The sequence below is a fragment of the Ambystoma mexicanum genome, chromosome 5q (assembly GCF_040938575.1).
Source record: "Ambystoma mexicanum isolate Mex_15411 chromosome 5q, UKY_AmexF1_1, whole genome shotgun sequence".
NCBI classification, from domain to species: Eukaryota; Metazoa; Chordata; class Amphibia; order Caudata; family Ambystomatidae; genus Ambystoma; species Ambystoma mexicanum.
The window spans coordinates 383,682,608-383,695,563 of NC_090933.1; the positions used below are offsets into that span (position 1 = coordinate 383,682,608).

General features: G+C 48.9%; 1 protein-coding gene across 4 annotated transcripts in view; it reads left to right on the forward strand.

The window, feature by feature from the left end:
- Positions 1–2,106: 2,106 nt before the first annotated feature.
- The window catches only part of YES1 (YES proto-oncogene 1, Src family tyrosine kinase), a 1,102,642-nt gene continuing 1,091,792 nt past the window's right edge, over positions 2,107–12,956 (forward strand). For 2 of the 4 annotated variants that reach the window (XM_069620866.1, XM_069620868.1), the window contains exon 1: positions 2,557–2,692. The gene's annotated coding sequence lies outside the window, so the exon portion shown is untranslated. Of the gene's footprint in view, positions 2,693–12,956 lie in introns of all 4 variants that reach the window. The other 2 variants (XM_069620865.1, XM_069620867.1) reach the window with 2 other exon arrangements.

The following is a 12,956-nucleotide window of genomic DNA, read 5'->3' on the forward strand; positions in this document are numbered from 1 at the left end:
GCATTGTATGCGAAGGACTAGAGTCTGGACAGTGGTGAAGGGCCAAGGAAAGGGGAAAGGTGGTGGGAGGCCAAATAAAGGAAGATGTCGAGCGGCTCATCTTAGTGAAAGAGGAACTAGCAGTGTCGGAAGACCAACTACTACTCAAAGACTGCAAACTAGTGATCCCGGAAGCCATGAGAGAGAAAGTCATCAACCTCACAGAGGCATAGTTTCCACCCAGCGCATGCTCCGCCAGAAGGTCTGGTTCCCCCACATGGACGCCCGGATAGAGGCCGCCCTAAGAGCATGTTTGACATGCTGCCTCATCACACCCAATCGACATCCTGAACCCCTGCGCATGTCAGAACTCCCGCAGAACATATGGGAAGCGGTTGCAGCGGACTTCTTTGGGCCCATTGAAGGGGGGAAATACGTCCTGGCAGTGATGGACGAATATTCACGATATCCAGAGGAGCAAGTGATCTCCTCCAAGGCCGCCCATCACGTCATTCCGGCATTGGACCACATGTTCTCGGCATACGGCGTACCCAATGTGCTTAAGACGGACAATGAGCCTCCATTCTGCGGACATCAATTCACTCAGTTCGCGGAGTACCTAGGCTTCCATCACCGAAAGATCACTCCTTTGTGGCATCAAGCCAACGGGATGATTGAACGGTTTATGGCCAACCTTAAGCGAGCCTTGCAGGTCGCACGTCTAACAGATCAGCCATACGAACAGGTGCTGAATCAGCTGTTAAGGGACTACCATGGGACACCCCACAGCACAACAGGAAAGACGCCTGCTGAGCTCCTGTTTGGACGGAATACGCAGACACGACTTCCACAGGCGGAAGCAATCAGTCCACGACCAGCGTTAGACCCGGAGGTCAGAGAGCGAGATGAAGCCGCCAAGAACCGCATGAAAGAATACGCCGACGCCCGCCAGCAAGCTCAACCCTCTCAAATAGATATAGGGGATGTAGTGGCAGTTCGTCAACCCTCAACCCATAAACACACGGCAGCATTTCGAGAGGAGCCCCTTCTTGTCACACAAAAGAAAGGGTCAATGATCACTGCCCAAGGGTCAGCTGGAGCAATAACACGCAACTCTTTCCACTTCAAGGAGCTTCCACAAACAGGGGTGAGACGTCTGAGCGGAAGAGTGCAAGCTCCACCGGACGAGGAGTCGGATGACACCTACATGGTCGGCCAATGGGCGTCGGATGAGTTCGAGCGGGATGCACAGTCAGGAAATGCAGAGAACGGGACGTCACCGAGGCCTGAACCAGCACGACCACAGAGAGTCCGGACCAGACCTCGTCGATCGATTTGAGGAAATGGACTAGAGGCTCACCAGACCGCCGCACGTTGCGAAGAGTTTGATAACTGTTTAAAAAAGGGGGGAGATGTCACGTTGATGTCTCTGGGGCAACGAGGGCGGGATGAACACGGGGAGCGGGAGGAAGAGGAAATGACATGGGAGGGCGGGGATAGTTTCAGTTCGAGTTGGAAATTGTAATAAAAGCACGTACTTTGCAGCCCTCTGTGTCGGCCTTCCTCTTTGCTGCGCAGCACGCCTTGTCCCGTGCGGGACTGGACAATTGGCAAAAAGAATACAGGCGAAGCAAAATAACGCAGGTTTCTTTTGCTTCAGCTTTCATTCTTTTTTGCCGACTTTCAATGTGAACGCGCGTTTCTTTTGCTTTTGTTCTTTTTCCCCATGTTAGGGTGGACTCAGCCCCATTGAACCACAGCCATCAGGTTTGCAGGCTGGACAACTCACCACTGCACTACATAACCTGATGAAATACAACTAAGGTGAAATGTCCAATTTCCGTTCTGTAAAATTCAGGTAAAACCTTTGTGCTGGTTCTTGGAGTTTACATGTGCACATTTTAACGTGTTGATTTTATGGAAGGCGAATGCCTTTTGTCCTATGCAATTTGGGTGGTTGTGAAAAGGCGATTTAATGAAATATGCATTTTTCACATTGAAGTGCAATTTTCTGATGTTACATCACATTACAACAGAGTTTACCTTTTTGACATGTGGGCAGAGCCATGTGAAAATGGGCGGAGTTTTGTGTGACGCTGGGTGGGACATAAATCTCAGGAATTGCATAGCTCTCAACTCACCCGCCTTGAAAGCAGATGAATCACCCGCCAAGTCCCTCATACGCCCATTCCCTTCTATCGGCCTCTCACCCGCCAAAAAGAAAAAATCGGGTGTTTTCATCCGCCTTGCTGACAAAAAAGGTTTTGAGCTATGGGAATTTTGATTTTCAAATGTAGGCAGGTATGGAGCGGAGGCATCGTGCTGCTGCCACGCCACCTCGCTGCTGCATGATAGGTGGCACAATCGTGCCTATGTGCAAGTAAAGAGTACCGACGAGCTCTTCAGGGAGCCTTCCCAACAGCTGCACAGAACAACTCCTGCACTAACAGAATCGGTTCCAGTGTAGAAAACCGTCCTCCCCCACCTCCCCTCGTAAAAAGGGTTCCAGCGTCACGTGCACAGCACGTCAAGTCACTTCCTAGTAGTGCGTGTCCTGCGCAGCACAGGGGCGGGCTCTACGGGTTCCTCGGATCAGGAAAGGCAGCAGCGCTGAGGCTGTGGAAGCCAGCAGGATCCTGGAGCGGATTCGGAAAGGAGGGACGTCTCGTTAGGGAAGCGGCCGCCGAAAATAAGAGAGGCGCCCGGCTTCACAGTGAGTACAGGGGCCTGGGCGGGGACTCCTTTGCACTGAAGGCAGACTGCCGAGGTGTTGGTGAGGCGCTGCGGGCCGTGCTAGCAACAGGGAGTGTGTGGGTCGGTACATGGACTTTTTGAACCTACATAGGCGCATGGGCTACTCTGACGGCAGAAGTTAGAGACCCGAGTTTTAGCAGAGGGAGATTGGTGGTCTCTGCAGGTGTCTATGGGTCGGCGCAGGGGCTTTGAGGTCCAGGAAACGGAGTACGAGGGTCCGAGAGCTAACATGGGCATCAGATGTAAAAGTGGGGTATGACAGTCGGAGGAACTGTAAAGGGAGACAGAGTGTCTGTGAGAGACAGGCAGACTCTTAATTGTTGGTTATGGGACTTTGAGTGGCTATGTGGGCAAGCAAAGAGCCTGGAGTGGTTAAGAGGCCTTTTGGAGTGTTTTGAGGTGCTCAGACGACCATCCTGAGAACTGTCAAAAGGTGTGTTGATGTTAATCCTCTATTTTTAATTTAACAATTTATTTGTATCCACCTTCCTGCTAAGTGCTTTAATAATAGCTAGTATTTCCAAAGGACGAATGGCTGAGTCAGGCCTGCTGGGATTTGAATTTGTCAAGTGCAGTCTTTACCTGTGTCAGAGGTGAATGATTAATCTTGGTCATCTACTCGAGTAGAGGATGTAGAGGCCAGCAGTGGTGCCCTGGGGGTTCCGTAACACATGTGGCAGACTGGCTCTGAGAGTTATCTGAAGACCAGCACGGAAGGGTTAGTAGGTGAGGGGTGGTAAAATGAGGGATGGGGCAGAGTCGTCTGCTGGCATGGGTGACAACTTTCACGCTCCACTATTGACCCAGGCACGATCACAGGAAGTGGCCTCGCACACACTGAGACCCTCGCACACACTGAGACCCCTGTCCCAAACAAGACAGGGAAAATAAAGTGCTTGTACCTGTGGTTCGACATTGCCCCTTTTTATCCTGAGCCCGAAGATGTAAAATGACGCTCCAACCTGACTGTCCTAAACAACCCAATAGTCTTTAGGAATGAGAATAAAGGACTGCCGCACTGACAGTGTGTGCATTTATACACCATCAAAAAAACAGAGCACCAAGCTGCTTTTCAAGGTAATTTACATAACATACGAAAACGTGCAACATGTGTATATGGTCAGGTTTTGAAATCTCTGCAAGCCTTACATTTTTAGGTCATATAATTCGGAATTCTTAACCAGTACTTCAAGTTTCATTGCCCAATCATAAACTCAGACATGCACGTATATGAATGTAAGGAAATGGGAGCATAAAAGCTACAACAAGCAGATCATGTACTACCTGACATGCAGCGACTCGATACTCCAGTATACTCTTAGGATCATAATTGTGCAGTAAAGCCATTTCCTTTTCATCATTGTTTGATATAGCTTTTTGCAATGAGTCACGTGACTACCATTTGCAGTCAAACAAAAATAAACACAAGCGTACATTGTGGGTATGTAAAGTTTGGGAGAAAACATTTGCTTTTCTAGTTAGTCAATTTTTGTCTACTTGGAGGCATGCATAGATTCTTTTAGAGGGGGAAATATAAGAATTAGTAAGTGAAGATCCAAGTCTGAACTCGCAGTGAGAGAAGTGGAGGGAGCTAACGTCTACTACTATATCCACTCGCAACTACTACTAACTCCCACTACCTCTTATCGCTATTCCACACACTCCTATCTTTTACACACAACACTCGACAGACACCCCTCTCTCCAACAGCCTGATCACTCCTGACACTCTTGCCTCCTCTGGTGTCTGTCCTCCACCACTTCCTGTCCTGACCCAACTAACTCACACTGCATACTCATTAGGCTTCCCTTAAAATAGGAGGCAAGCTTATGGCGCAATAACGAAGGAAAGCACTGAGTGGCCAGGTTTGTGGAGCTAGCATGTCCACTGTGACAATCAACCTCTCATCCCGTCACAGGTCCCCTTTCCCGTATTCCCAAATCACTTAATAATATTGGACCCTTGATTGGTCCTGGACCGCAGGGGAGCTATTTACCTCTGCCTCCCTTCTCCCTGATCCTATCCAGAGGGAGCACGTTTTGTAGGCAGGTAAGTGCTCAGTGGAGTCCTTTGCCAGACCTATGGTCTCTGTGCCCTCTCGTTTTTCCTCCTCTCCCATTAATGGTGGCACTCAGTGGGAGGCCCTCCTGGCTCACTTCCACACCTAAGACCATTATTAATGTTTACCTAAATGGCACTGTCTTGGTCCAAGGACCTCAGGTCAAGTTCCTCAATTTTGAAAGACGATTCCCGCGCCTCATACATTTCCTTTCTTCTCCTGCTGTCCCTTCTTTCCCTCCTCCGGCTCCTCTGTCTACACCTCTTTGGCTTACTCGACTTCTTCTCTGACTGCCCTGTTGCCTCCCTCCTCCGCCACCTCTCTCATGCTCCTTCACATCCGCAGGGCGTGCCTCTGACCTGTACCCCTCCACCAAAGTCTGTCAAGGATGAGCACCTTCTCCACATTGCCACACTCAACTCTCGCTCAGTTGTGACGCACTCCTCCAACATCTGACGTGTCTGGGAAAAACTCAACCTTGATGATCTCGGTCTGACTGAGACGTGGTTCACAGACAGAGCTGTCGCAAGCTTTTGACACTCTCTCCTACCTGATGTCTACAAGATCCTCTCCGCGCCCAGATCCAACCATCCCAGTGGGGGTGTAGCCTGGATCTTCCCGGAGTGGATCCCACCCTCTATCATTCCTATGCAGGTCTACTCCTCCTTTGAATGCCTGGTCTGCAGGCCCTTTCTCTTTCCTGGCCGCTCTTAGTGTGGCGCTCTCTTGCTGTGGCTATCTACAGGCCGCCTGGCCTGGTAACTTCCTTCCTCTCAGAGTGGGCGGACCTCTCCTCCTCCCTCCTTGCCTCAACCTCTCAACTCCTCCTCAGAGACCTCAACATCCGCCTGGATGCATCCTGTCCTTCCTCTGGACTCTTTCACAACCTCTGGGATTCTTTCTCCCTCTGTTCTTCCCTCTGGCCTGACTCACTCTGCAGGGCACACCTTGGATGTTCTGCTCTACTCAGACCTCTCTGACCCTCTCTCCTGGAGTGACCACTTTCTCCTCTCATATCTCTCTGTCTACTTCTCAGGCCGAGCCAACTCCAGCACTGCCACCCACCTTCTTGGTCATCTGACCCATGAAGCATGTGTCAGTTGAGGCTTTCGCTGCCACTTTCTCTCCCCCTCCTGCGCCTCTGGCTGACTCTCATCCGGACACAGCCCTTTCCAACCTCCATTCTTCTCGACACTCCTGATGTACTTGCCCCTGTCATGAGGATCTGCTTGAAGCCCAAAGCCAAGTGCAACTGTTGGTACGACTCGGACCTCGTCACCCTTAAACACTAGTGTAGGGTGGCTGAGCGGAAATGGCGGGCATCATGTGCACCCTCTGACAAACTGGACTGCTGCCTGTTCCAAAGACAGTACCAACTCTCTCTCCACACTAAGAAGAGAGCTCACATCGAAGCCTGTGGCATCTAGCATCTCGGCCCAAACTCTTTAAAATCTGCAAAGAGCCGGCCAATCCTCATGCAGTCTTTTCCTCTCCTGTTACCCTATCCCAGGGCCTCTGCACGGCCCTAGATTCACATTTCTTCTCTAAAACCCACGACATCCTGTCCATCCTCTCTTCCTCTCCTCCTTCTTCCTCTACTTCTGGCCTTCCTGTTGCTGCCTTTCCTCCTCCCTTCTCTTCCTTTCCTTTTGTTCACCCCTGACAAGGTTTCAAGACCAGTCTGATCTATGAAAGTCTTGTCAAAACAGGTTCTTCCCTGTTAGTCCAAAACCATCAAGGACCATATTTACACCCTCGCTTCAATCTTGGCCGACTTCTGCAACCACTCTTTCGCCACTGGAACCTTCCCTTCCACCCTTGAACACTCTCTTGTGCACCTTGCGACCCCTCCTGTCCGGCTAACTATCTCCCGATCTCCATTACTCCTTTTTTGGGCAAACTCTTAGAAAAGCTGGCCATCTCCCAGCTTAACCTTCACATGGAATCTGTTGGTTGTCTCCATGACAATCAGTCTGGCTTCAGAGTGGCCAGCAGCATGGAAACCTCTCTCCTGAACATCAGTGAAGACCTGCTCTCAAACCTTGACACTAACCAGCCTTTTGTCCTCATCCTCCTCGATCTCTCTTCTGTTTTTGATTCTGTCAACCATGCCATCCTGCTCAACCGGCTCTGTGATAACCTGGGTATAACTGATCAGGCCCTGGCCTGGCTGACTTCCTTTCTCTCTGAGCGACCCTCCCAGGTCCAACTTCCATCCTTCCTCTTCTCTATCTCTCTCTACCTATGGTGTTCCCCAGGGGTCTAAGCTTACTCCGTGGCTGTTCAATCAGTACCTGGCACCTATCGACCACCGCATAACTGCTCTGTGCTCCAACTTTCAGTGCTATGCGGATGACACTGCTCGCTTTCAGGCTCCCCTCAGCTTCCTCTTCTCCCGGATTGTCTGTCCGCAATCCAGGAGTGGTGTTCCGCCAATGATCTCTGCCTTAATGCCGGTAAGACGGAGATCCTACTCATCAGCTCACTCTCTGGCCGGCCACTCTGGACCCTCTTCCCGCCTTTACCTGTGCGGCTAAGAACCTCTGGGTCATCTTCGACTCCACTCTCTCCTCACATCTGATGTCTCTAACAAGTCAAACTACCAGCTGCACCTCCTCAGATGTATTGTTCCCTTCCCCACTTTCCCCCAGAAGCTCACTGTCTCCAGAGCTCTGGTGCTCTCTAGGCTGGACTGCTGTAACAGCCTCTTTCTAAATGTTATGTTTTAAGAATTTATTGAGCGCACGTACGCCAAAGGCATCATGGCGCTAGAGGCAGCTAACAGAAACAGAACAGTGAGGAGAGCCATTAGAATAATAATGTTTTCAATTTACGTCGAAAGCAAAAATGATCAACATGCAGAAGTTTGTTCCCGGCATTTGCGGCTACAGTAGAAAAGGCACGACCACCTGACCGAGCTAGCCTGTGCCGGAGAACCACAAGAAGGGCTGATTGAGAACGTAGTGGGCAGGGAGGTATGTAGTGCACAAATTTGGCTTGAAGATACTCCGCTCCAATACCGTAGAAAGCTTGGTGGACCATACACATAGATTTAAACATGACATGGGCCTCTAAAGGGAGACAGTTGCAGTTGCCTCAGTAGCAGGGACATATGAGTGCCGAAGGATGGGCAGAGGATAGATCTGGCAGCTGCATTTTGAAGGCGCTACAGACGTTTAGTTAAGTAAAGAGGTTGGCCCAGATAGTGAGTTACAGTAGTCCAAGCTACTCAATACCAAGGCAGCCACCACAGGGGCTTGGCAGGTCATCTGAATAAAAGGGAATACCTTGCGTAAGATCCCAAGTTTGAAATGGCCTGCCTTGCATACTGCCGCCACCTGTTCTTCCATGGCCAGGGAAGCAGAGAGTCTAACCCCTAGATTTCTGACCGATGATACTGGCGTGGGGAGAGAGCCTAGGGAGAGTGGCCAGAAGTCAGAGGTCCACAACCGCTGGGGGGAGGATGTACTGACAACCAGGACCTCGGTCTTGCCAGCATTGAGCTTCAGCCAGTTGGATGACAACCAGCTGCCCAGATCCTCCAAGCATTTCCGCAGACGGGCAGCAGTTTCAGGCTGAGTCAGGTCAAGCCGGACAATGATCTGCGTGTCGTCCGCATAGGAATAGTAGCGGAAACCATGAGATTGAGGAAGTCTAATGTAGATTTTAAAAAGAATAGGGGAGAGTGCCGATCCCTGAGGAACCCCACAAACCAGAGAAACTGGAGAGAGCGGAAAGGAGGAAGAGCGACCGACTTGGAGCGGTTGGCAAGAAATTTTGTGAACCAGTCAAGAACATGACTGGCCAAGCCGGTGGCGGACAGACGAGATGATGCACTGTGTCGCAAGCCGCTGATAAATCCAGAAGCAGGATGGCTCCGACACCGCACTGGTCCACCAGATGTAACAGGCCGTCAAGAACGGAATTAAGAACGGATTCCGTGCCCCGGCCTGGATGAAAACCAGATTGAAAAGGGTCAAAACTGAGGAGACTCAAGGAATTTGGACAACAGAGGAGCGATCAGTGCTTCCATAACTTTCATCATACAGGCCAGGAGGGAGATTGGCCGGTAGTTAGTTAGTACTGTACAATCCAAGGAGGCCTTTTTCAATAAGGGAATGACTAAAGCATGTTTAAGAGAAGGCGGAATGATGCCTGTGACAAAGGAATGATTAACTGCAGTGATCATGTCGGCAGATAGTTCCTTTTAGCATAGCCAGGGGTATGGCATCTGCTGGGGAGGCCGATTTAAGGTGCTGAAAAGCAAGAAGGATGTCAGCATCAGAGAAATGGGGGAAGGAAGACCAGGCCCCTAAGGTGGGAGGAGGTTCAAAATGTATCTTGCCAGAAGGGGAAGCATCAGCTTCAGCTTTAATGGTGTCTCTAATAGTGGTTATCTTGTCTACAAAAAAGGAGGAGAGTGAATCGCATAGATCCTGTGAAGGTGGCACTAGAGGACAATCTGTCTCTGGAGTAGAGCGAATGTACCAGATCGAAAAGGGCCTTAAATCTACCTGTCTCTACTCTCCGGCCTCTAGAACCCATCCAGAACAAGACTGCAAGACTTGCCCTTGGCCTCAAGTCCAGGGATCATATCTCTCCAGCACTGAAATCTCCTCATTGGCGGCAAGGATCAAGTTCAAGACCCTCTGTATCGCCCACAAGGCTTTCTGGGGCCTGGGACCGCAATACCTCCAGCTCTCCCAACTGAAATATCTTCCTACTGGAACTCTTCGCTCTTCCAATTCCAACTAATTGTCAGTCTCTTCTCCAAGCAACGAGTCGGGGGCAGATCTTTCTTCAGCTGTTGCCTCCCTGCCTCTCTGAAACCTGAGCAGAACCATCTCTGGTTCCTGGAGCACCTCAAGACCTTCCCCTTTGCTTCTCCCTTCTCTCGTCCCTGCTGATCTCCTGTCTGATAAACGCACCGGTCACCTGGCAACCCTCTGAATTCGGACCCAGGCCCCTATTTGTCTTGTCCAGCTGCAAACCCGCACTGCCTCTTGGCACCCCCTGCACTTGTGGTCTGTATCTGTAATCCTTCAGTCCCCTCTCCTGCACTTATTAGACTCTTGTTGTCTGCACTTCTAACACTCACACTTGCCACCCGTTGGCTGCACTACTTGTTGTTTCCTTCTCCTGCACTTGTTCATCCTCCCACCCCGCGCGCGCCCCTGGCAATTCTACCCTCCGCTCTCTACTGTGGTGTCCCATGGCAAGGACTGGTGAGAAGCTGGCTGCAAAAGGCACATTGTGTACTCCCCTGGGCATTTCTGTGCTCTTTCCTACATGGGTATCTATAAATGCTGTTCAGGATACTATGGACGTAAGATGCAGAGGCACCAAGGGCAAGGGAGTAAACATGGCTGGGGAATTGTTCTAATGGATGTGTCTCCCTTGCCCCCTGACACTACACATTTCAATTGCTTGAGGTCTGTGATGGACTGATGATGATTACTTCAAGTGAAGGGCTTCTCTTTTACCTGCTTTGCAGTAGGAGGTGAGGAATGTAACTTGTGCTATGAAGGTTGGCTGCGGTTGTAGTCCTGGGACTTGAAAGGGACCATGACTGACCGTGGGCGATATCGGTTGTTTTCTGTTGCACCGTCCAATGGTCTTCTTTCTGTTCCTCCTTTTTGTGTGCATTGAAGGAAATTAATTAAATTTGTATCTTTATTCGAGACCGGTTCCTCTTGCTGATGTTGGATTTGGTATGCTCACTTCTGGTTGCATGCAGCTATGGGGGATAGGATGGCGTCTTTGTTGTTTGGCCCTTGGATGGAATGGATTGGAATGAATGGCATTTACTTAGGTCTGACTGTCATCTTGCGCTATTTGATAACACTGCCTAACAAGCACATATAGCTTTCTCCGTCTGTCAGGTTTTGTTCTGTAACCTGTATGGCGTTGATGCACTTTGCTGGAAGGCCCTCACTCCCCTGGCATGACGGGAGGTCCTATATTGTGATTCCTCTGGCTGTGAATCTGGATTTTTCTCCAGCATTTCTAGCTGGAAATCGATCAGGGCTCCTCATGTAACCCGTGGCCTTGTTAAGACCCATCATGGCCATCCCCCGACCCAAGAACATTTTGGCAATGACTATCCGGTTCTATGGGTCATGTTTTCATTTTGGGCACAGGGGGGGGTCTCCATTTGTTATCTGTGGGCAGATTTCCTTGCCTGCCAGGGCCTTATCTTTTGCTTGAATAGGTGGGTGGGTTTTAATGGATGGGGAGTATTCCCGGGAAGACCTGCATGAGTTTGTACCAAGGGTCTTACTGTATGAAACACATTGCTTTGGTGTACTGCAACTGGTTATCACGATCTGTGTAAAACCTTAATGTGAACTGTAGGCAAATATATACAAAAGGCATGGATGCAAATGAAAATTCCACGTTTCAAAAATAAATGTGAAGTGCATTTAGCGCAAAGCATTTGAAAGAAACTCATTTGAGGAAATATTGTTATCTCAGCAGCCCATCTACAACAAAAGTGTATTGGTCCACTGTTAATGACAAAACCCCAAAACATTTGTTAAACGAAAGCATGGAGCAATCTTAATTGGAGAACAATCTCAGATGAAAAAGCAGAGAGTTTTATATTCTAATTGGGGCCTGCATTATTTCTGCTTTTTTTCTTTACAGGACTGAGAATCAGCCTTCTAGAAATCTACAGAGACTTAAATTATACATTTTTATCGATAGGAGCCTGATTGCAAAAATTGTATAATGCCCCTGTTTCAAAAACAACATATAACATAAAAGAAAAGTGGCTTTAGAGGTTAGATTTGTACATGAGACCAGCAACATTGGCTAGACTGAGATTTGAGATGGGGAAAATAATCTTTGAGAGTAATAATCACAAATCTGTCACACGCACATCCAATGTTGTGCCGAGATGAGATTTGCATTATTTGATTCACCCGAGTGAGAGCAAGCTGGCCAATTAATGAGTAACTTAAAAACATATCATGTTTTTGAATATTGACCCTTTTCATAGGAGGTGAAAATGAAATCTGAGCCTAATGATCACTGTACTCCACCTTTTTCATATAGATCCTGTGAAAGTACACACTTAAAAACAAAATTAAATCAGTAAATCAGAACATATTGTGGGTAAGACCCTGACTCAGAGGTATACTGTTAATTGCTATAAACGTTTATGAAAAGAAATGGGTTGGAGATAAGCCTCTTTCCCTAAATCTACGAGGGGTTTCCGTGCCTCAACAAAACGAACTATGGTCTGTCAAGATGACCAAAGTAAAAATCTTCTGTCATATGCCCAAAACCCTACGCTGACCTTCGCGCGCTTAACCCATCATAAATTGCAAATGAGCTTAATGTTCTCTAGCTGCCACTTGCAGCTGCAGTTCACAAAAGGGTGTCCAAGAAATAAATAACCAAAAGTTTCAGTATCATTGGAAGGGGTTCCCTTCCCGCTAAGTTTCTTAGTTGATTCACAGTTCAGTCTCATAAGCGCCACGAGGGTGTTGGCCTCCTCTCAGCCTTTCCACCACATTCAGATATATGGTAAACGTTTTCATATGAAGAGATTGCCTTTCTTCTCCTTACAATCTCTTCCTTGGGACTTGTTTCTCTTCCTCTTCCTCTGGGTTTCACACATTTGCAAGGTTTCTTTACTTTATCCTCTTGCTTGCTTTCAGCACAGTGATTTACAGGTTTAACCTCAAAACGCCAGGAAAGTATTTCCATCATCCTTGCTCTTTCAACTACCTTTAAATAATTGGAAATAGTTTGCCTTGTAGAGAAATTACCCCTCCTCTTCATAGGGTTTCTCTCATCCCAAGTTCACAGCAAAAGAAAGAGACCAAGAAGTTGCTTCTTGAACCTGGGTTAGGCTGCATACCAGACCCACCCCAGAGGTGGAGTGGGGGGATGAGGGGCTCCCCTGTAACCGGGCTTCCTGGTATGCATGGCACCGCTTGTGTACATTGGTGGCTTTTTGTCTCTGTCCTTGGTAGGTCTCTTTCTACTCTTTCAGATGGTTCCAGAGAAACTACAGTGACCAGCATGCCCTGGACACCGCAGACCAGTGGGTAGGAGAATGAATCTGAGGAAGCGGCACTGTGCAGAGAAAGAATAGAAGTACTGCATTGCACCTGGTCCCAAAGGACAAGACCTGCCCTAGACCAGGAGGAATAGC